The sequence below is a fragment of the Paroedura picta genome, chromosome 6, assembly GCF_049243985.1.
Source record: "Paroedura picta isolate Pp20150507F chromosome 6, Ppicta_v3.0, whole genome shotgun sequence".
In the NCBI taxonomy this organism is placed as follows: domain Eukaryota; kingdom Metazoa; phylum Chordata; class Lepidosauria; order Squamata; family Gekkonidae; genus Paroedura; species Paroedura picta.
In genome coordinates this window covers 105354333-105374972 of record NC_135374.1, presented here as the reverse complement: position 1 = coordinate 105374972, position 20640 = coordinate 105354333, and the positions used below count along the sequence as shown (strand labels likewise).

At 43.6% G+C, this 20640-nt stretch overlaps 1 long non-coding RNA gene across 1 annotated transcript; it reads left to right on the top strand.

The window, feature by feature from the left end:
• Nucleotides 1-2483: 2483 nt before the first annotated feature.
• On the top strand, nt 2484-12172 carry LOC143840758 (uncharacterized). The gene is made up of 3 exons (XR_013232382.1): nt 2484-2626; nt 11042-11316; nt 11987-12172. It is a non-coding gene; the product is annotated as an uncharacterized LOC143840758 (long non-coding RNA).
• Nucleotides 12173-20640: the final 8468 nt, after the last annotated feature.

Sequence of the window (20640 nt, the reverse complement as noted above, 5' to 3'; positions counted from 1 at the left end):
GCCCTGCGGGCTCGGATCAAGACCCCACCCCCTCCCCAGTTGGGCGGCGGGTGCATTTTTGCCTGCCCAAGGAGACTAATGGATCCAATTGGTTTCCAGAATGCTCTGCGGGACCCGAAACCTCCCGGCATCTTGTTAGCGGCCATGGTGGAGGACTGGCAGTCCCGCCTGTCGGCTGCTATAGATGAGATTGCTCCTAGACGTCTTCTCTGCCCTCGACTCAAACGGGCACCCTGGTATACTGGGGAGCTCCGGGAGAAGAAGAGGGAATTGAGACGATTAGAGCGAGTGTGGCGGAAGGCCCGTGACGAGGCTACAAGAACATCTCATCGCACGTTTATGAGGGCGTATGAGATGGCAGTGAAAGCGGCTAAACGTGACTTCTTTGCCGCGGAAATTGCATCCGCTAGCTCTCGCCCAGCTCAACTATTTAGGGTTGTTAGATGGGCACCAAAATAGTAGGAATTTGACCATCAGCTGTGAGGCATTGCGAGCCATTTCGCGGATAAAGTCTTGTCGCTCCGCCACTCCCTTCCAGCTACAGTTAATACAGTTAATGAACTAGAGGCCCGTTGGCCGCCTTTGGAGGTAACGTTTGATGGCTTCAGGCGGCTCTCTTTATCCAAAGGGGACGGGTTGCTGGGGAGGATGAGGGCAACCACCTGCCCCCTTGATCCCTGTCCGTCTTGGCTCCTTAAGGGGAGGGATGGACGGATAGGTGAGCAGCTCAGGGATATTGTTAACTGCTCTCTCCAGTTGGGGGAGTTTCCTGAGGTGCTGAAGGAGGCGATGGTGTGCCCTCTCCTCAAGAAGCCATCCCTGGACCCACATGACCCTGCAAGCTACCGCCCAGTAGCGCATCTAGCGTTCCTGGGTAAGGTGGTGGAAAGGGCTGCGGCGGACCAGCTCCTAGCGTTCCTGGAAGATACTTCGGCACTCGATCCATACCAGTCTGGCTTCCGCCCTGGTCATGGGGTGGAGACTGTGTTGGTCTCCTTGTTGGATGACCTCCGTCGCCAGCTTGACCGAGGTGGCTCTGCTGTGCTAGTTCTTTTAGATCTGTCGGCCGCGTTTGATGTGGTCGATCACGAGCTGCTAGCGAGCCGCCTTGCCGGTACGGGGATAAGGGGTATAGCGTTACGCTGGATACGCTCCTTCCTCCAAAACCGGACACAGAGGGTAGCCGTGGGAGAGGAAGTATCGGGCCCTTACCGGCTCCCTTGTGGGGTCCCACAGGGCTCGGTGCTCTCTCCTACATTACTTAACATCTTTATGCACCCTCTGGCTCAACTGGTACGGAGCTATGGGCTGGGTTGCCACCAGTACGCTGATGACACCCAGCTCTTTCTCCTCATGGATGGCCACCCGGACTCCCCCCCAGATCCATTTGCCAGATGTTTGGAAGCCGTAGCTGGATGGCTCAAGCAGAGTCGCCTGAAACTCAACCCCTCCAAGACGGAGGTTCTGTGGTTGGGCCGTAGGGGGGCAGATCAGGAAGCACGCTTACCCTTTCTGGCCGGGACGCAACTTAATATCGCATCTCAGGCCAGGAATTTAGGGGTGACCATTGATGCCTCACTAACACTCGAGGCACAGGTTAAACAGGTAGCTAGCCGGGCATTTTTCCATCTTCGCCAGGCTCGGCTACTAGCGCCCTATCTGTCCTCCGAACACCTGGCCACAGTGATCCATGCGACGGTCACCTCTAGACTAGATTTCTGTAACTCGCTCTACACCGGCCTGCCTCTGGGCTTGATCCGGAAACTGCAACTCATCCAAAATGCTGCTGCTAGAGTCCTCACAGCTACACCATGGAGGGCTCACATCCAGCCAGTTCTGAGGCAGCTGCATTTGTTACCAGTCGCCTTCCGGATCAGGTTCAAGGTTTTGGTTTTGACCTTCAAGGCCATCCGTGGTCTAGGCCCAGCATATATGAGGGACCGCCTTTTGCCCTATATCCCCCGCAGGGCTTTACGCTCTGCGGGGGCTAACCTACTGGTCGTTCCCGGCCCCAAGGAAGCCCGCCTGGCCTCGACTAGGGCCAGGGCCTTTTCGGTCCTGGCCCCAACCTGGTTATAATAATAATAATAATAATAATAATAATAATAATAATAATAATAATAATAATAATAATAATAATAATAATAATAATATTAAACAACAGAGCAGAATATTATTTTTAAATATATTTTAGCCTTACAATATTATTATCAAGACAAAGCCTCCAACTTTTCTCATGCATGCTAATAAACCACCTTGAAGAGACATTTGTCCATATTAAACCAAGCTCTACACTGTTGGATAAGTACTATAGCATCCTCAACAAATAGATAATGATGTGTTTGCAATGTTTTAGCTCCCAATTCATATAGATTTTTCCTACTCTGGCAGTCTGAATAGGCCATATTGACTCGGAATAGTCTTGATTCAGGATAAGTCAAGTTCATATTTTCATTTGTCTCTTGTTTTGTGTAAATTCAGAAGTACTCTGACCAGCTAACTCAGTTGACTAGGAAAGGTGGAACTCCAAGGATTGCAGCATGGTGGTAGATAAAGACATTGCTAGTCCACCCAACCTGGAATCATGCAACACAGTTCAGGAACCATTGTATTGAGAAGCCTTCCAGTAAGTAGGACTCTTGGTGTTCAAAACATGTTTATCACAGCTGTAAGACAATTACCATTGCAGAGAGATTGTGGCAGGTTGGAGAGAAGTGTTAGTTACAATAATAACTGATGAATAGGTTTGACATTGACGGTATGATTACACATCGAGAGACATAACAATGGAAGCATGCCTCTGAATCAACATTTTTTCATATTTTTCTAAAGATCGGCTGATTGCGCTTGGAGTTGCTTATTTAGGAAAGCAAGAGTACAACTTAGTAGGCCTCTTGATGCTTCTGTCACCATGAAAATTAGTAATGCTATACTATAGAAGGTGGGTTTTATTGTGCCGAGAAAAGGAAGGTGGGTTTTATTGTATAGTTAAGTTTGGAGCTTGTCCTAGGAGCTGCAAGTATTGATACTGAAGATATAGGTCAGTTGATTGCTTTGCCAATCTGTAAATCAAAATATATTGGAAATAGTGCAGATCCAATGCCTGAAAACAAGTAAATCAACCAACAAAGATTCTCACCCCTTATGTGGAACATCCACATAAGGGGTGAGAATCCTTGTTCCCTGCCCCCTCCCTCCTCCCCCCATCCCCTCGTTACCTTCTGGCATGTCTGCTGGTAGGGGCGGAGCCAGCCTAGCATGACACAGCACTGTGTGTCACCATGCTGGCCCCACCCCTGCCAGTCTCCCATGGCTGCCACTGCTCTTCGGAGGGCGGAAGCGGCTTCGGAAGACTGGCAGCAGTGGTGTCAATGCCAGAGCACTGAGTGCACCTCAGTGCTCTGGCACTGCTGCTACAATCCATCTGCTGGCATGGTCCCTGGGGGCAGGAATATGGATGTAATGTCTGTAGACCTCCATTGGAGGGGCCACACCAGTAGATGTTCCACATCAAGAAACAGGAACAATGTTCACAAGTTGTTTTATGATCCCAAAGAGCCATGAAACCTTTCTGCTTCAAATAAAACTACTATTTATCTGGGAATGCCAAATGACCTGATCATTTTGTTGGGGATGTCATTCAAAATAGCTCTTTCAAACCAAAATAAATCAATGTATGCTTGTAATCCATTGGTCATTTTGGTGGCCCTGAGGAGGACAGAGAGGCACAACATAAATTATGTAAATTAATTCGTTTAATAGGTATTAATTAACGAATATAAGACTATATCTAATAGCCAAGTGTCTGCCCCACATACTGTTCGTAAAAAAACAACAACAAAAGCTTTATATCTTTAGGGTTGCTTGGGACAGAAATTCCACTTGATGGTCTTAAACTTCTTTATTATGATGGCTACATTAAGATCAATTTGTTGTTGTGAGAGATGATGAATTGTTTGTAAATGGGACAGGAGGCAAGATGACATAAGAGCCAATGGATTTGATTGCATCTACTTTTTGGATGTTTCAACTATAACATAACCTTGATGTTTTCCACTAGGGGAAACCCTTGCTTTTCCAGTTAATTACTTGGGTGTATGTGTGTGAATAAAAATTAACTTTAATTCCTTTAGAGCAGGAAAACATTTTCAGCCCTGAGTGACAGCTGTTTCAGTTAACAAACATATGATAGCTCCAACTTTAAGTATCCCAATGAGCCAGACCTACAGCCTAGGCTAGCCCTGTCTCATGAGTTCTCTGAAACTAAGCAGGGTTGTCCCTAGCTAATATTTAGATGGTGGACCTCCAAGGAACATCAGGGTCAAGTTATGGAGACAGGCAATAACAAACCATATCTGGGCATCTCTTGCTTTGAAAACCCATGGGGTCACCATAGATCAACTGTGACTTTGATGGCACTTTCCACCTCCACCCCACTAACAGTAGTCCAGCTGTATCCTGTCTACTTTTTTGACAAGAAAATCTGGATTACAATCAGTTTTCCTAAGTAAATTTAATCAGTCTGCTTTGTGTGAACCAGATGTCTTAACCTCATGATTGGAAGCCTTCAGTTGACTATCAGTTTCCTCCATCCCATATAACATTATCACATTCTCTCCCTCCTGACTGGACATTCACAATATGCTGAAAATGAGTTCTTCCTCACTGGCAGTCGTCAGACAGCAGCTGGACAGATACTTATCACAAGTGTTTTAAGTAAATTCTGCTTTGAGCAGTGGGTTGGATTAGGTGGCCTATATGGCCCCATCCAACTCTATGATTATATGACAGGAAATGGGTACACATAATTCAAAGAAGTGTAGGAGAGTCATCACAGCCAAGGAAAAGACCCCTGTGGTCTCTAATCAGTTCAATTTACCATACTTAAAGTTGTCTTTAAAAAAAATTGTTTCCTTACAACTAATTGTCCCATTTGATAAGGGTGAACATTCTTGTCTATCTTATAACATCAAATACCAGACAAAGTTAACTATACGTGAATTATATACAATATTTAGTTCATTCTGACTTCATTTAGCTTAAAATCTATTTTTTAAAATGGAGATTACATATTTCTCAGATATTTGAATATATTCTGGCCCTCACCCAATATATCCCATCTTTGAACTACATCTTCACTTCTATGAAACCAGACATTCTTGTCATTCTTGGATATTTCTGCACCTGGGCCTCAACATGTGCCTAAGGACGGGTTAGTTGGCTTCTTATTGACAATTAATTGTATTATTTATTATTTTTTCATCTCAGACAATTCTATTCTGGGTTTCTAGACTCCCCTTTGGCATATTTGCTTGAAAGACTAGGCCAGTTCTGTCTGGGATGTGCAGAAACATTTCTGTGTTCTTTCTGGACAAACACAACAACTGTTCCCCTATATTTCTGGCTAGATCTGTAAAATATGCAATCATAGAATCATAGAATCATAGAGTTGGAAGGGGCCATACAGGCCATCTAGTCCAAACCCCTGCTCAACGCAGGGTCAGCCCTAAGCATCCTAAAGCATCCAAGAAAAGTGTGTATCCAACCTTTGCTTGAAGACTGCCAGTGAGGGGAGCTCACCACCTCCTTAGGCAGCCTATTCCACTGCTGAACTACTCTGACTGTGAAAAACTTTTTCCTGATATCTAGCCTATATCGTTGTACTTGTACTTTAAACTCATTACTGCACGTCCTTTCCTCTGCAGCCAACGGAAACAGCATCCTGCCCTCATAGAATAATAGAATCATAGAGTTGGAAGGGGCCATACAGGCAATCTAGTCCAACCCCCTGCTCAACGCAGGATCAGCCCTAAGCATCCTAAAGCATCCAAGAAAAGTGTGTATCCAACCATTGCTTGAAGACTGCCACTGAGGGGGAGCTCACCATCTCCTTAGGCAGCCTATTCCAGTGCTGAACTACTCTGACTGTGAAAAACTTTTTTCCTGTTAATATTGTTTGCCACCACAAATATACATTTTAAAGTGATCTCTCTTTAAAGAACTTTTAAAAAGTGCAATATATTTCAGCCCTAAGTGAAGTAGAAAGGAGTTTTGCGGTCTCATTCTTGCCAGTGCCCTAATACTCAATTATACAACCACCCATTATTTTGCATCGCTCTTCCCCTCTGACCTTTCCTTCCATGGTCACTCTTCAGCCTGCTTGCTAAACTGTGTGCTCGTTCTGTTTTTGTGCCCAATATGGATGAAGCCTTCCAACCCATCACTTCAAAAAGAAGGTTCTCTCTATCCCTCCTCCCTGGGGAATTCATGTCCTTATTTCTCGAGGTCCGCAAAATATGGAAGGAGCAGCATTTCTTTAAGCATGGTCTCAAGAATTCAACTGATGCTTCATTGCTTAAATCTTTCTGCTTAAAAAAAAAATCAGAATGGACGGTGAAATGCTCGCCTTTGTATTGAATGTGAACTTTTTATGCTTCCGATTCATGCTTCATTAATAAGCCATGCCTTGATGAGCACATATTCCCTATACTTTAGATTTTCCTAGTTCAGGAAATATGTACTCACCCAGCCTAAATTTGTATAAAATCGTTAGAGAAATTGGCTTTAATATTTATCAGTTCTGTATTTATTTAATTGTATGATCTCTACTGATTACTAAAAAAGAGGAGAATTTCAAAGAAAGCCTTCTAAAGCTCATTACAAAGTACGGAACATTTTAATTTTTTTTCCAAATATTTATTGCATAAAGTGCACTCATTCAACATATTAAGAACAACGTCATCATAATTTAAAAACATATTTCTAACTACACACGGAACAGACCAACATAGAATGGACCAAACGTGTTTTGACCCTGAGGGGTCTACCTCAATGGTCAAATTATTGTGAGGAATGCAGTCGTGTATAAAATCAAAATCAAAAGGCTTTCTGGGTAGCAAAGAAAAATCTGGTAGGTGCTGCTCCAACTAGTCTTTCTAATGTAAAGGTGTCTGATTTGGAGCCCACCTTCTAAAATATGCACATTCAGAGGCCACCACTCTAGAAAATTGATGTTATTAAATTATGATGACCATGTTTTTAATACGTTGAATTAGTGTACCTTATGTAATAAATGAGCCTCTTATGATGCAGGGTGGTAAGGCAGCTGACATGCTGTCTGAAGCTCTGACCATGAGGCTGGGAGTTTCGATTCCAGCAGCCGGCTCAAGGTTGACTCAGCCTTCCATCCTTCTGAGGTCGGTAAAATGAGTAACCAGCTTGCTGGAGGTTAAAACAGTAATGACTGGGGAAGGGAATGGCAAAACACTCCGTATTGAGTCTGCCAAGAAAACGCTAGAGGGCATCACCCCAAGGGTCAGACATGACTCTTGCACAGGGGATACCTTTACCTTTATGTAATAAATATTTGAAAAAAAAATAACATTATTTTTGCAGCTCAAACTTTGGGTTCCTACCTTTTCTGGCTAGGTTGGGGTTTGGTTTCCCTTTTTGGTTTTGCACTGTACAGATAACATCAGCTTTACTCCAGAAGTCAGTCTTACATCTACAACTATCAATAAGTTGACTAGATCTCAAATTGCAGAACACCATCAGTCAAATATCTGTTTCTGACAATTCAACAAAAATATATTGTTTTTGTAGACTATCAGGGTACTCAAACCAAGGGAGCTGTTTGATCTTTACAACCACCTTCTGAAGTAGGTAAGGCTGAGAAAGAGTCACCATTATACTCCCTACGAATCTGATGACAGGTTTCCTGAGATCCTATTCACTACAACATACTGGTGATATACAGCTTGCCATTTCTTGTCCCCTTGAAGAAATTTCTCCTAATGCAACTGTTGAAGTTTCTGGCATGATCAGAACAGCTGAACTTTGTGTGTGTGTGTGAAAGGAGCAAAACAGAATTGTGGTAAGATGACGAAGAGTGCAGGGTTGGGGAAGAGTGTAGACATACTCTTCTCTATCTGCCATGGAGTTTTGCAAATTAAAAGTTCCTGTTTAGTTAAACTTGAAAGGTAAGAAGGTAATCCAAAAAAAGAATCCTAGTAAACTCAGCAGCATCTCTCAGAAAGTTCTTCTGCAAAACCGGGCTCATTAGACCTTTTCTGTAGCAATCAACTTGCTAACAATTCCCAGATCCTTTCCGGCAATCAAGTCAGCTCATATTTTATAACTGTTCATTAGAGTTTCCCCCCCCCCTCTGTCTGATGGATAATGCTGTGCATTCCTCCTTTTGTTGACACAATGCCACCACTTCACTGTCAGATGTTCATATGTCTGTAACTGAACTTTGTCAGCCCAGTTTAGAGGGCTGCAAAGGGTCTGACAGGTGGCTTGACACATCAAGAGAGTGAGAGTTCTTATTACTGCTCTGTGTTGTAGCATAAGATCGGACTGTTGGCAGGGTTATCCCTTCTGGACATTGGATTTAGGCTTGAAAAACACATTCATCAGGTAGTAGGTTATGTGGAGGCATGCTGCAAAGGATCCCTCAACAATTAACTTCTTGTTCAAGAGCAAAAGATCAGATGGGTCAGATAAAAGTTTCTCTATCCAGCATTCTTTATGCTTCACTGCCAACTGGATGTCTCTGGGCATTACATGAAGTGGGCATGGAGGTGATGGCTCCTCTCTCTTGATGGCGCCCAGCATCTGGTGTTTTGCCTCTAGGTAATGAATAACAGAATTCAACACTTCAATTTACACAAAATGCAGTGGGGCACACTGGACCTGAATCTTCACACACACCCCTCTAGGTGGAGATATTTTATTTCACCATCCCTGGGCTTCTAAGAAGACGTCCATCGGCTGAGAAGCAAATAACAAGATATAATGCATATTTAGGATAATGCAGGCTCAACTTATTTATGGGGGAAGTAGATCCTAAAGTTACAGCCTAGGAAGGAAACGGACAGGTACATAGAAATGTATGCAGTAGCTAATACATGGATCACTTCCCCCTTGCTACACAATCTCCCCATTTCATTTTCCAAAGAACTGTGAAACAAAGTTGCCTATTCACAGATCATAATAATTGTGAAGAATTAAGGAAATATCTGCATTGTTTCTTTCTGGTTTCTTGCTGACATGAGCCAACCCTTCTATTTCTGAGACGCAAATGTAGGTGCCACCATCTGTTTTGAGGGCCAACAATCTGCTATTGCAGAGGTAGTTGTCTGGTCCTGTTAAGGAAATCAAACCCAGTTCTCCAAAGAGAGCACAATTTATTTCTAACTTGGGCCATCTTTCTACGTGTGCATTTACCTCAGAAGAAAGCTTGGTAAGAACTATTAGAATTAATGTACTGAAAATTAGATGGATGGTATGCGAGATTTATTTTATTTTATTTATTTTCTTATTTGGATTTCTTACTCGACAATCCCCAGAGGCTCGAGGCAAGTTACAAGACACAAAACCCCAGTAAAAACCATACAGTAAAATCCATAAAAAAGAATGCATACAATTAACAAACATAATAAATTGCTAGATGTCACTAGCAACTTTCCAGACTCTATAGTACTTTTAAAAAACAACACCTTAGCAGTAGAGTTTTGTTTGTTTCAATAAGTAAGGCTTAGAATATTGTTTTTTCCCCACATTATTGCATAGTAGTACTAAGGTCAAATCCCACTGTACCCAGGAATACAACAGATGTGACCACATACAACTGTAATGTTGCCCTCCTGGGTTCTGGCCCTCTTCTCCCTGTCCCACGCTCAATCTTGAGATCCGGTATGGTGAAGTGGTTAAAGAGTAGCAGACTCTAATCTCAAAAACTGGGTTTGATTCCTGACTCTACCTCCATATGCAGCCAGCTGGGTTGCCACATTCCAGGTAGGGGGCTGGAAACCTTCGGGAATATGAAACAAAGACAGGATGAAAGGAGAAAGAGACAGAAAGAGACAAAGAAAGAGGGGGGAGGAAAGGCAGGAGGGAAGGAAGGCACCAATTCTCCTGAAGAAAACAGCTGCTTTGGAGAGGCACTGACCCTCTTACCCCCCCCCCCCATATAACAGAGTCTATATAGGTCACCACTGCCCCCATCTTCCCATCCAACCACAACTTCCAAAGGCCAGCTAGGCCTTTCCACCTTGAACATCTTCCAAAGGCTGGGCAAGAAATGCAGGGGGGGCTGCCACCTTCCCTCCCCCCATTTCCCAAAGACTGGGCCAGGCAGGGAAGGCCACAGGGGAGCTGGCTCCTTCCTGCCCCTTCCTCCAAATCTCTTAAAGGCTAGGCTGGGTGGGCAAGGCATGGGGGGAGGACTGCCTCTTTCCCACCCCCAGAGGACAGGCTGCTCCAGAAGACCATAGGGGATGGGAAGCTTTCTTCCCATCTACCCCGCATCTCCCAAAGGCTGGGCCAGGCTGGGTAGGGAAGGCTGTGTGGGTGGGCTGCCTCCTTCCTGCCCCCCACATCTCCCAAGGGCCAGGCTGGGTGTGAAAGGCTGCTGGATCCCACTAGCCCCTCTGAGGAAATCGAGGGTGTGGAAGGCAAAGAATACTCCAATGGCCAGCTGCAGGGCCATGGGGAGGTGTTGTGAGCTAAGTCCTGTTAGGGAAGACTCCTCAGAGGAAAAGCCTTGCCAGGAGCTCCCAGCTTCACCCTAACCTCAGCTAGATGAGGGCTTAGCCCAGCCAGATATCCAACAGGCAGAGAGCTCTGACCAGCAGGAGGGAATGGAGCTGCAGACAAACCAGGGTTTAGATTCCAAAGTTGTTTCAGGAGTCCTCATTCCTCTGTCCATCCTCTAGCTACAGCTCCCTGCCTTGTCAGTATCTGAGTCACCTGAGCCAATTAAGCAATGCCAGCTATGTGCTGGAAGAAAGCTCCAGTCTAAAAGGCAACACACCATCTTAGCAATACAGTTGCTGACTGCAGAAGACTGAGAGCCTATATTAACTTGAAGCTGTGAGTTCTGGATTGTGGACACAACTTGTAACTTTCTCCTGCTGATGCCCTTGGACTGCCTGAAGGAACCTTTGATTCACTGAGTTCAGTTAAGACATTCTTTGCATTCAGTCTGTTCCTTGGCATTCTGTTTTTGAAATGCTGATTATCTCTGCTTCCCTTGCAGTTAATCTGTGTTTCCTTACAGCAGAGAGCTTAAACCTGAGATTAACACAGGAGGCTAAGGAAGCATCTGGAATCCTCCTTGCCTGGGGGAGATGGAGAGTGGGAAGATACTGAGAATGGAACAATTTATCAGCAACAGGGCCTTTCAAAGAGGCCTGCACCGAACCAGGAAGTAGCAGGCAGAGGAAGAAGAGGACAGATAAACCCTGTAATTGGCAGTTATTAACACAGTGTTCTCTCCCTATTGGCTGCACACTCCCAGGAAGGGCCAATCAGGTAGGGATTGAGTTGTCTACATGCAATTTGAACTGATTGGCCCCAACTGACAGAGTGCAATTTGCACTACTTGACCCTAATTAACAGAGTGCAAGTTGCACTGATTGGCCTGCATTGGTAAAATGTTTTCTCCCTATTTGCTGCATTCTTCCAGGGAGGGCCAATCACATAGGGAATTCAGTTTCCTGCATGCAATTTGCACTGCTTGGCCCTCATTGGCAGATTGCAATTTGAACAGATTGTCCCTCATTAACAGAATGTAATTTGCACTGCTTGGCCCTAATTAGCAGAGTGCAATTTGAATTGATTGACAGAGTGCTCTCTCCCTATGGCAGCACACCTCCAGGACCAATCAGGTAAGGAGTGAGCTGGCTGCATGCAACTTCAACTTTATAATCTTTAGTGATTATTAGTGATTATAGTATTGAACAGTGCCATGCTAGAGTTTATACCCTTCTAAGCCCATTGACTTAAATGGATTTAGGATCATGTACCTCTGCCTGGGACTGCACTGTAAATATTCATGTCCATTGATGCAGTTTTATATTGCTGTAGAATTTCAACCCAGTCCAAGTACTTTGGAATGATCCACTTAAACTTGTGTGGCCTTTTCATAAAGATGATCACTTTGGTCTCAGCATAATTGATATTTAAGGCCTCTTCTTTACAGAAATCATCTAATTTGTGTAGCAATCTTCTAAGGCGTATGTGTGTAAGGAAGACCAGAAACATGCCATCTGCAAATCAAAGGACTGATATTTTCTGAGAGCCGAGTGAAGAAGAGACAAACTCAAAGTCAGAAAGGATCTGTTACCGTGGGTCTGAAATAGGTGCCTATAACTGAAAGATGTAAATACTGGTGTATAATGTTTCCTTGGTGATTTATTTGTGTTGGTACCTCAGTACTCCACTTATCTCCCTGTGTACATATCTATACTATGCATACAAATAAATAAAAGATCCCAGAATTCTCTGAGCTGACAATTATTTTCACAACTCTGCGATGGTTCCCCCATGTATGCTCACTGGATAGATTCAAGTGGGTAACCATGCTGGTCTGAAGCAGCAGAACAAATTGAGAGTCCAGTGGTGCCTTTAAGACCAACAAAGTTTTATTCAAAGTATGAGCTTTCATGTTTGATTACTGAAGAGCATTCCCCAGACATAATTCATCTACAAAAACAGTTGTGTGGGGTGTAATGTGTGTGTGTGTGTGTGTATGAGAGAGAGATAACTAAATTATGACATTGGGGTAGGCCAGCCTTTCTCTACATTTTTACCATTGAGAAATCCCTGAAACATTCTTCAGGCACTGAGACACTCCAGAAGTGGCACTATCATGCAGAATATAGTTGGGAAGCATAACTGTGTACATACCCACCTGGGGCTCTTCCTCTTTCCCCCCTCCAGGCCCATCATTGGCCATTAAGGTCACCCAGCTGGCTGTGTGCAGAGGAGTGGGGAAACAAACCCAGCTATTTCAATTAGAAGCTACCTGTCTTAACCACTAACCCAAGCTGGCTTCTTGTGAGGGAAGGAAAATTCTCCTCCTCCAGCACTACAGCCTTCACTTAGATTGCCTTCCCTCTCACAGCTACATTATAAATATTTGGGATCCAGACATTGAGCCCCAAGTGATCTTTGCAAGTCTGAATGGGCTATCACAGAAGTAACCCTCGCCTCACTTCAGAGCATCTCATCAGAAAGGAAACGGTTTCAATTTCTCAGGAAATATACCTTGCAGGATTCTGCTTGCCATATCATAGATGGCCTCAGGCAGTGCCAATCTGAATACATGCAGCTTGTGGTTTGTTCTTGACACTCAGCAAACAGGATCACGCAGCAATATCTCTGTTGCCAGATTTTTATTTCCTTAATGTGCTTCAAGATGAGTCGTCCCGATGCTCCTAAATACTTTAAAGACCGTCTGCCCCTCTCTGCTCACGGAGACTTCTTTTTTTCATCAGAAAATAGTTCTTTTTTCATTCCTTGCCAAGGACAGCAAGTAAGTAAGGGTGGGGAAGAGTGGATTTCGACAGTCAGAACTCTAGTTTCTGAAGGAACCTTCTCTCTGCTCCACTGAAAACCTGGACTAAATCACAGCTGGAGGTAATCCAAATCCACTAGCACTCAACCCTAGCATTTGAACTAGTGTTTGTTTTCCCTAAACACCCACCCCTTCTCCTCCTGGGTTAAACCAGAAGCATACCTAATTTTTTGATTTAGAAAGTGTTCTGGCATCAGTAGAGAATGACTGTGTATTCTTGTCAGTTCCTTGGGGTAAAGCCACTGGGTTGGAGTCTACAGATTTGCTCATCTGGCACAAATGTTATTATTATTAGTTTATTATTGTGGTTATAGACCATTGGCACAAGATTAGAGGTGACAGCCTCCAGGTGGGACCTGGGGATACCCTGGAATCATAGAGATCAATCCCCTGGTGAAAATGGATGCTTTGGAGGGTAGACTCTATGGCATTATACTCCGCTGAAGTTCCTGCCCTCCCCAGGCTCCACCCCAGGATTTTCCTCCAAATAAGTTTCCCATCCTGGATCTGGCAACCCTACTCTGCCCTTACTCTGCCCGTGGCCAGCAGAGACCTGGCAATCCCATGCAAGATTAATACAAGAGGCTGTTCCATTAGTTGGTTGAGGACTGTCTCATTTTCATTGGTTATTCTTATCTTTCTTTTAGCATCTTTTTGTAGGCACTGATACACAGTTAATAAGCACACACTTTGCTTTGGAGGCATTGCTATTCCTTGATAAAGAGTTGTGGCTCAGTGGCCAACCATGTGATCTGCACATAGAAGCCTTGCCTCCCATACCTGCCTTGTGTATTGTTAATCATCATTATTATGTTGCTAAATAAAGCATACAGGTCACCAAAGAAGAAATGTAATGTACCCTACAACTCCACTCAGCCAAATTTGAAGCCCTCCTCTAATGGAAGCCACTCTGGAAGAATATGGCCAACCTCCAGAGACCTCTTGCTATTATAACTCATCTCCTGACAATAGAGATTGTTAAATCCATGGGTTCATAGACCAGGTCAGTTCTTTATTGACCCCAGCTCTAAGGTTCAAAGAACCAAAACTCAACTGAACAACCCCCCCCCCAATGCCAGCTTATATACAGGTTGGCACAATAGCAGATCCCCACAAGTATGTGCTATTGGTCAATTTCAGTTCAAATTACTTGGATCCGTCAGTCAGGATCCAGCCATGCGTTGGCCAATCATGATAGCAGGATTACGATCCTGCCTCAGACCTCAAGCTCAGGTCTTTGACAGGTCTACATACACAACAGAGATTATTTTCCCTGGGGGGAGGGGTCCTTTGGTATGACCTGATACCCTTCTGAGATACCTCTGCAGCCAATCTCCACCCTCCCAAGGCTCCAGTCCCTAAATATCCAAAAATTTCCCAGCTCAGAACTGGGTGGGGTCTGCGCAGAGCTTTTGTTCCAATCCCAGGCCAATTCAGTCCCTGCCAACTCCACTGAATTTGATTTCCATTTTGATTTTGTCCGATTTAAATTTTTCCTCTGCAACAAGCATGATTGATCTGGAGTGACCCTACCTTTATCCTTCAATGCCTTAGAGTGCTTTTAACCCTCAATATTTGAAGAATCGGAATGAGAAAGCATGAAGACCTCTGGCTGCTTTGAATTTGATGCAGACTCCGTGGTAGACAAGCCCTGATTGGCCAAGGCTGTAAGCTTTTCTTAAAAGAGAAGCCCTAATTTTTCTCTAAGCAGAAGCTGCAGAAGCCCTAACTTTTGTCAGTAGAGATTTGCCTCATGGTTTTTTTTGCCCCCTCCTCTGCTGTCTCCAATACTTCACCCCCCCCCCCATCGTTCACGAAAATAAAAGAAAGACAGAGGCTCCTGCTGTGCTTGGTTACCTCTCCCCTTCTGAGCCTCCCTAAACACGTGCAGAACACTTTTCTGTTTCAATGGGGGGGAGGGAATTGAAGACCCAAATTCAAATCGATCTGGATTCAGCAGGATCCACAATGGAATAAACAAGGTAAGTGCAGATTCAGCCTTGGTCTTCTTACACTAGAGATGGGATCAGATTTGGCTGAGTGTAGTGACATGCCAGTTTACGTGACTGCTGACTGATGAGCATCACTTGAGAAAGAAATTGCCGCTCTTTGAGACACTAATCAAAGCCAAGGCAGTGTTTAAGTACAATAGATGGCTGTGGCCACGGAAATCCAGCCTAATGCGTTGATTCACAGCCTTGCTTGCTTTCATTGGAAAGCTCTCAACGTCCTGCTCACTACAAAGTGAATAAAAGCTCAAGCGGCACTGATTTAGGTGGCTGCATTAATGGCATTACATTCCAGAAAGAGGCAAGAAGAATGAATTAACATTCCACAGGGCATACATCGGACTGCAAAATACCCAACAACAAAAAAAATACCCTGTGGAATGATGAGGCACATTGGTGGAAAGGTGGTGGCATTTGTGTTGCTGTGATCGCTGTGGACAAGGCAGGGGGGTAGCCGAGAGATTCTGAAGCTTTCGTTCATCTGGAAGTGATCCCCTTTCTTGCAGTTTATTATACATCCAGTATACGTTAAGCCACTGACTACCAAGCCGTTATAACATGTGAACTGCAAAACTATTGGATGTGCCAGGTCAGATCCAAACAGCTTTTCACCAGTTTGGAAGAAAAGGAGGAGTCCCCTTTGAATACACCCCTAAATTAATTAATTAATGCCAGCGCAGTGTGTGTGTGCCCGCCCCTTCCGCCTCTGACATGCACACTCACTGCACTGGCAAGCGTCATCGCACCTTGCCAGCCCACCCCCCATATCATCAATTGCCGGCCGCATTTAGTCACGGTCGCACTTTTGGTGAAGACACATAATACAAGTAGCACCAAAACTTCACTGAAAATCCTTCCAACAAACCCCACATTATATGCAGTTAGAGAGCAGTAGAACAACCCACTGCTTTTGGTGGGACTCACAATAGTTAAAACTATTTGGAACCCTGGAGGATTCTGCCACAAGCCAACCACTCAGGCTGCAGCTAATCCATTTGATTCCACTGGCTCCCATGGGAAAGCCAGCTAGCCATGAGCCAATCAGAGGCTGAGAATCTCGATCCTGCCTTGGATCTCAAGCTCAGACTTTGGCAGGCCTTGAACTGGCAGAAAAAGAGGAACACTCTATAGATGTGACTCTCCTCCCCCGTCAATCAAGCCAGGCAGCCAATCACCTTTCTCCATGATTTAAAGGGCCCGCAATACAAGGTATTTTTTTAAGTAAAACTTCTCCATTCCTATGCCTATCTATCTAATCATAAATGCATAGTGCTTATTTTACTTCAACAACCCCTTTTGGAATTATGAGCTTGGAAGTAATCTTGTTTCCAATTATTTTTTGGGGGTGGGGGTGTTAGAGAGGCATGTTTTGTGTGATAACTGGTGGGGAATTATTATTATTATTTTGCTATGCCTGGAAGATTTAACACATATTCATTGCTCCAGGCAGTCTGCTTCAAAAACAAACAAACAAACAAACAAAAGCCCCATCCCTGGGAGAAGGGAGAGGGAGGCAGGTGCAAGGGTGGGTGCTGGAGGTAAAGATAGTGCTACTTCACCTCCACACATTTTCTTAGCATGTGATTGCTGGTTGCTGTCCTCACACTCGTGATACATGCTTTAAAATGGAGGATATAGCTGCTGGTTTGCTGCTAGGATGCTGGATGCTGACGATGTCATTTAAAATGCCAAAAATATGGGGTCATCTAAAGGTAAGCCTTTCACTATATTTTCCGAGTGTGGAATGGCCCACTTTAGGCAAGATGATGAAATTAAAATGGATCCTTGTTTTCTAATGAGCAATAAGAGATATCTGTAAACCTTCAGGTTTGGCAGTCTGGAATGAAAGCCTTCAGTCTTCTCCAGGTTATACCATATTGCACCAGAGAAGAACCACGCCACTCCCACCTTGCTATTACTCCAGCTTTACTTCCTCTCCTGCCAGCCTCCCTTAACTGCTCTTTAGGTGGAGGGGCTTTGGCTCAATCCCTCACACAGTCCTTCAGCTGTACTTGACAATATTGACCTTGGTAGACCAAATGACTTTGCAATGTGTGTCCAGGGGAATTTTTGAAGGGTAGCTGGGAATTGCTGAAGGAAAGCTGGGCAACTGAGCACTATTGGTTATGGGAAGTTTATTGTATTGAATGCCACATCTATGTCTTATATCTCAAGCAGTGTTTCCATAGGTGTAAAGACTTCCACATTCTGATCAAAATTTTTCTCCTTCCCCCTCCCATAACCCAAAACATCATTTCATATTCTGTTCCTGGGAAAGAATGAATCCACAGGAACAGAATTTCAGGATATGTCTGGGCTTCTACCAAATAGAAGATCTGAATTCCACAAACAAAAATCTTCACAGTTACAGAAATGCTATTCAGAATCCAAAACTTTTGGTTGGGCATTTTATTGTGTGGACTTTGAATTTAATGAAGCTAGGTTCCAAGTATCTCCATTTCATTTTTGCTGTGAAGGAGAGGGTTTAAATGCTGATGCTGCAAATAAATAATGTGCCTGTTAAGTAACCATCCCTCACAAATCCTAAGGATATGTTGGTGCCTATTTAGAATTATCCATTTAATTTTAGCCTGGCTTTTAGTTTCTCATGCATTCAGATCATTATTTTAGTGCACATTTGTTGATATAGAGCAATGAGTTCAACACACACACCCTTTTCACTAGTAGAAAGAAGTCACACTTGTCTATCTGATTACCATGATCTGAAAAATCCAGGCTGTATAGTGGAAAAGCAGAGGAAGTATTTCAATAATCAACCATGTATTCTCTAGTTATTACAAGACATTTTATTTCTGTCTCTTTGCAATAGAACTTCTGAAGAAGATGAATTTGCTTTCAGTTTTGAGAACGAAATGTCCTTAAAAATAAATAAAATACTCTCCTTCAAACAATTATTACCGTCATGGAAGAATATTATTTTATAGGACTGTAATTGCTATATTTTTGTTAAATACAGGTTAGTCTGCGAAATAAATTAGGTGAATTAATCGGAAGAACTTTAAAGTTATTTAAATTAAAGGAATTGCTCCCCATTCTATTGAACTTTCCAGAATGACTGAATCATCAAGGCAGGTGCCTGCAACCAATTAAGGAGTCAAACTATGTGAATATTAAGAGCAAGAGAATAAATAAGGAGACAGTATAAGTAAGCCTTTTTGCATAACTGAAAGTATGTGACAAGAGCGATAACTGGTATCTTAATTAACAATCCATAAAGTTTCTGCAGCCCAAACATTGGTGGTTGTAAGTCCTTTATAGGAAGTGACATACATAAATTCTCGCATGAAATACTAAATACACACAGGAGAATCCTACATTATTGGTTTATTTCACTGGCGTAGATCTCCACATTGTTTGTACTGGGATTACTGGCAGCTGTTTGCCTCTCTAATATCCAGTTCTACAATAAATCTCCAAGAAGCCCTTTACAAATCTTTGCCTGGTATTCTCTTCACTTCCAAATACCTCAAATTAAAGGGCTTCTTTTCATTATATTTAAGAGCCATATTTGGTTCATTACTGAGCCAAAGACATAGGTTGCAGACCACAATCAGGGCAGACCTGCATATTAAGTAGCTAGGAAGAAATACTCTCCACTCTAGAATTCACCCCAATAATTGGGACTATACCCTGCCTATGAACTGGGACCCGTGTGCAAGCTTGTAGCAGATCAAGAAGAAAGGTGCCAGAAAGAGTCATCAAATGCCCAAGCATAGAACACTCCAGAATATAATTATGCAAATGGCTCTAGCCAAAGTGAGAACGAAAGGTTTATCATCTCACACCTTGCTAGAATGTCAAACATAGACCGTTTATGCACTAGAGGTTTCATGCCAGGTTTCAGGCTGGAGTTTTGGTCGTGGCAGGCTGCCCCACCTCTTCCTACACCCACACAGGGGAGTATTTGGCACAGTGTGCCTCATCCACCCCCGATTTGCGCTTCTGCATGGGGGCTGGGGCAGTGAAGTTCCCGGTGTGTAAACAGAGAGACAGAGACTGGGAAAACAAAGCAAGAGAGAGCCAGTGTGGTATAGATTTTAAGAACAGTGGATTCTAATCTGTAGAAATATGTTTGATTCCCCACTCTTCCCTCACATAAAGCTGGGTGACCTTGGATCCATCACAGTTTTTCAGAGCTCTCTCAGCCCCATCTAACTCACAGGGTGTATGTTGTAGTAGAGGAAGGGAAAGTGACTGTAATCCACTCTGATGCTCCTTTGGATAAAAAGCAAGGTATAATAAGAGGTGTTTTTTTATACCTTGTTTTTCTCTACCAGGACTCTCAAAGTGGCTTACAATTGCCTTCCCTTCCTCTCTCCATAACAGGCACCCTGTGAAGTAGGGAGGGCTGAGAGACATTACTGCTTTGTGGGAAGAGCACTATCAGGGCTGTGACGAACCCAAAGACACCCAGCTGGATGCATGTGGTGGAGCGGGGAATCAAACCCGGCTCCCCAGATTAGAAGCCGCCACTGTTAACCACTATGCCACGCTGGCTCTCAGAACAAGCTCTTCTTCTTCTTCAGCTGTAATCCTACTTTGGTGCTCTCACCTTTAACCTCCATCAATATTTGTGTCACGTCGTTCCTATTTTCTACGAGTCACTAAAATCAATATTTAAATAAAATTAAGAGGCCTTTTATTTTTAGTAGATAGTTCAATGAAAATCTAGATTCTATGAGTAGCAGCAACGAAAAGGTCCAATCCCATGTTGTGAATTATCAGAAAAGGAACCTACAGGTAATGCCTTTATACAAACCTATAGTGCAGCGGTTTTAGTAATCATGTGCACAAAACTGATCAGGCCAATGCAAAATGTATTTTGTAAAGCTGGGGAAAGTGTCGAAAAAGGGCAACCGAAGTGGTCAAGAGGTTGGAAGACCTTTCTCTGAAGAAAGGTGACAGCATATTTGACATTTTCATTCTGGAAAGAAATTACTAAGAGGAGACATATTAGAGGTTTTTAAAATGATTTGTGGTTTGAAGGGAGTGAGTAGAGATTATTTTTTCTTCCTCTTGCATAATACAAGGTCACCCAATAGAAGTAAGTGGTGGTAGGTTCTGGACAGACTGAGAGAATCACTTCTGTATGCTACAGATAATTCACTTAGAGAACCTATTCATTTAAAATGTGTAGGGGAGGGTTTTCCAGATACCATGGACCAGCAAAAGAAGAATAAGCGAGTTCTTAACTTTCCCAGGAAGCTAAAGTAAGCAAACCAAAGCTATCATACCTTGGTCGCACCA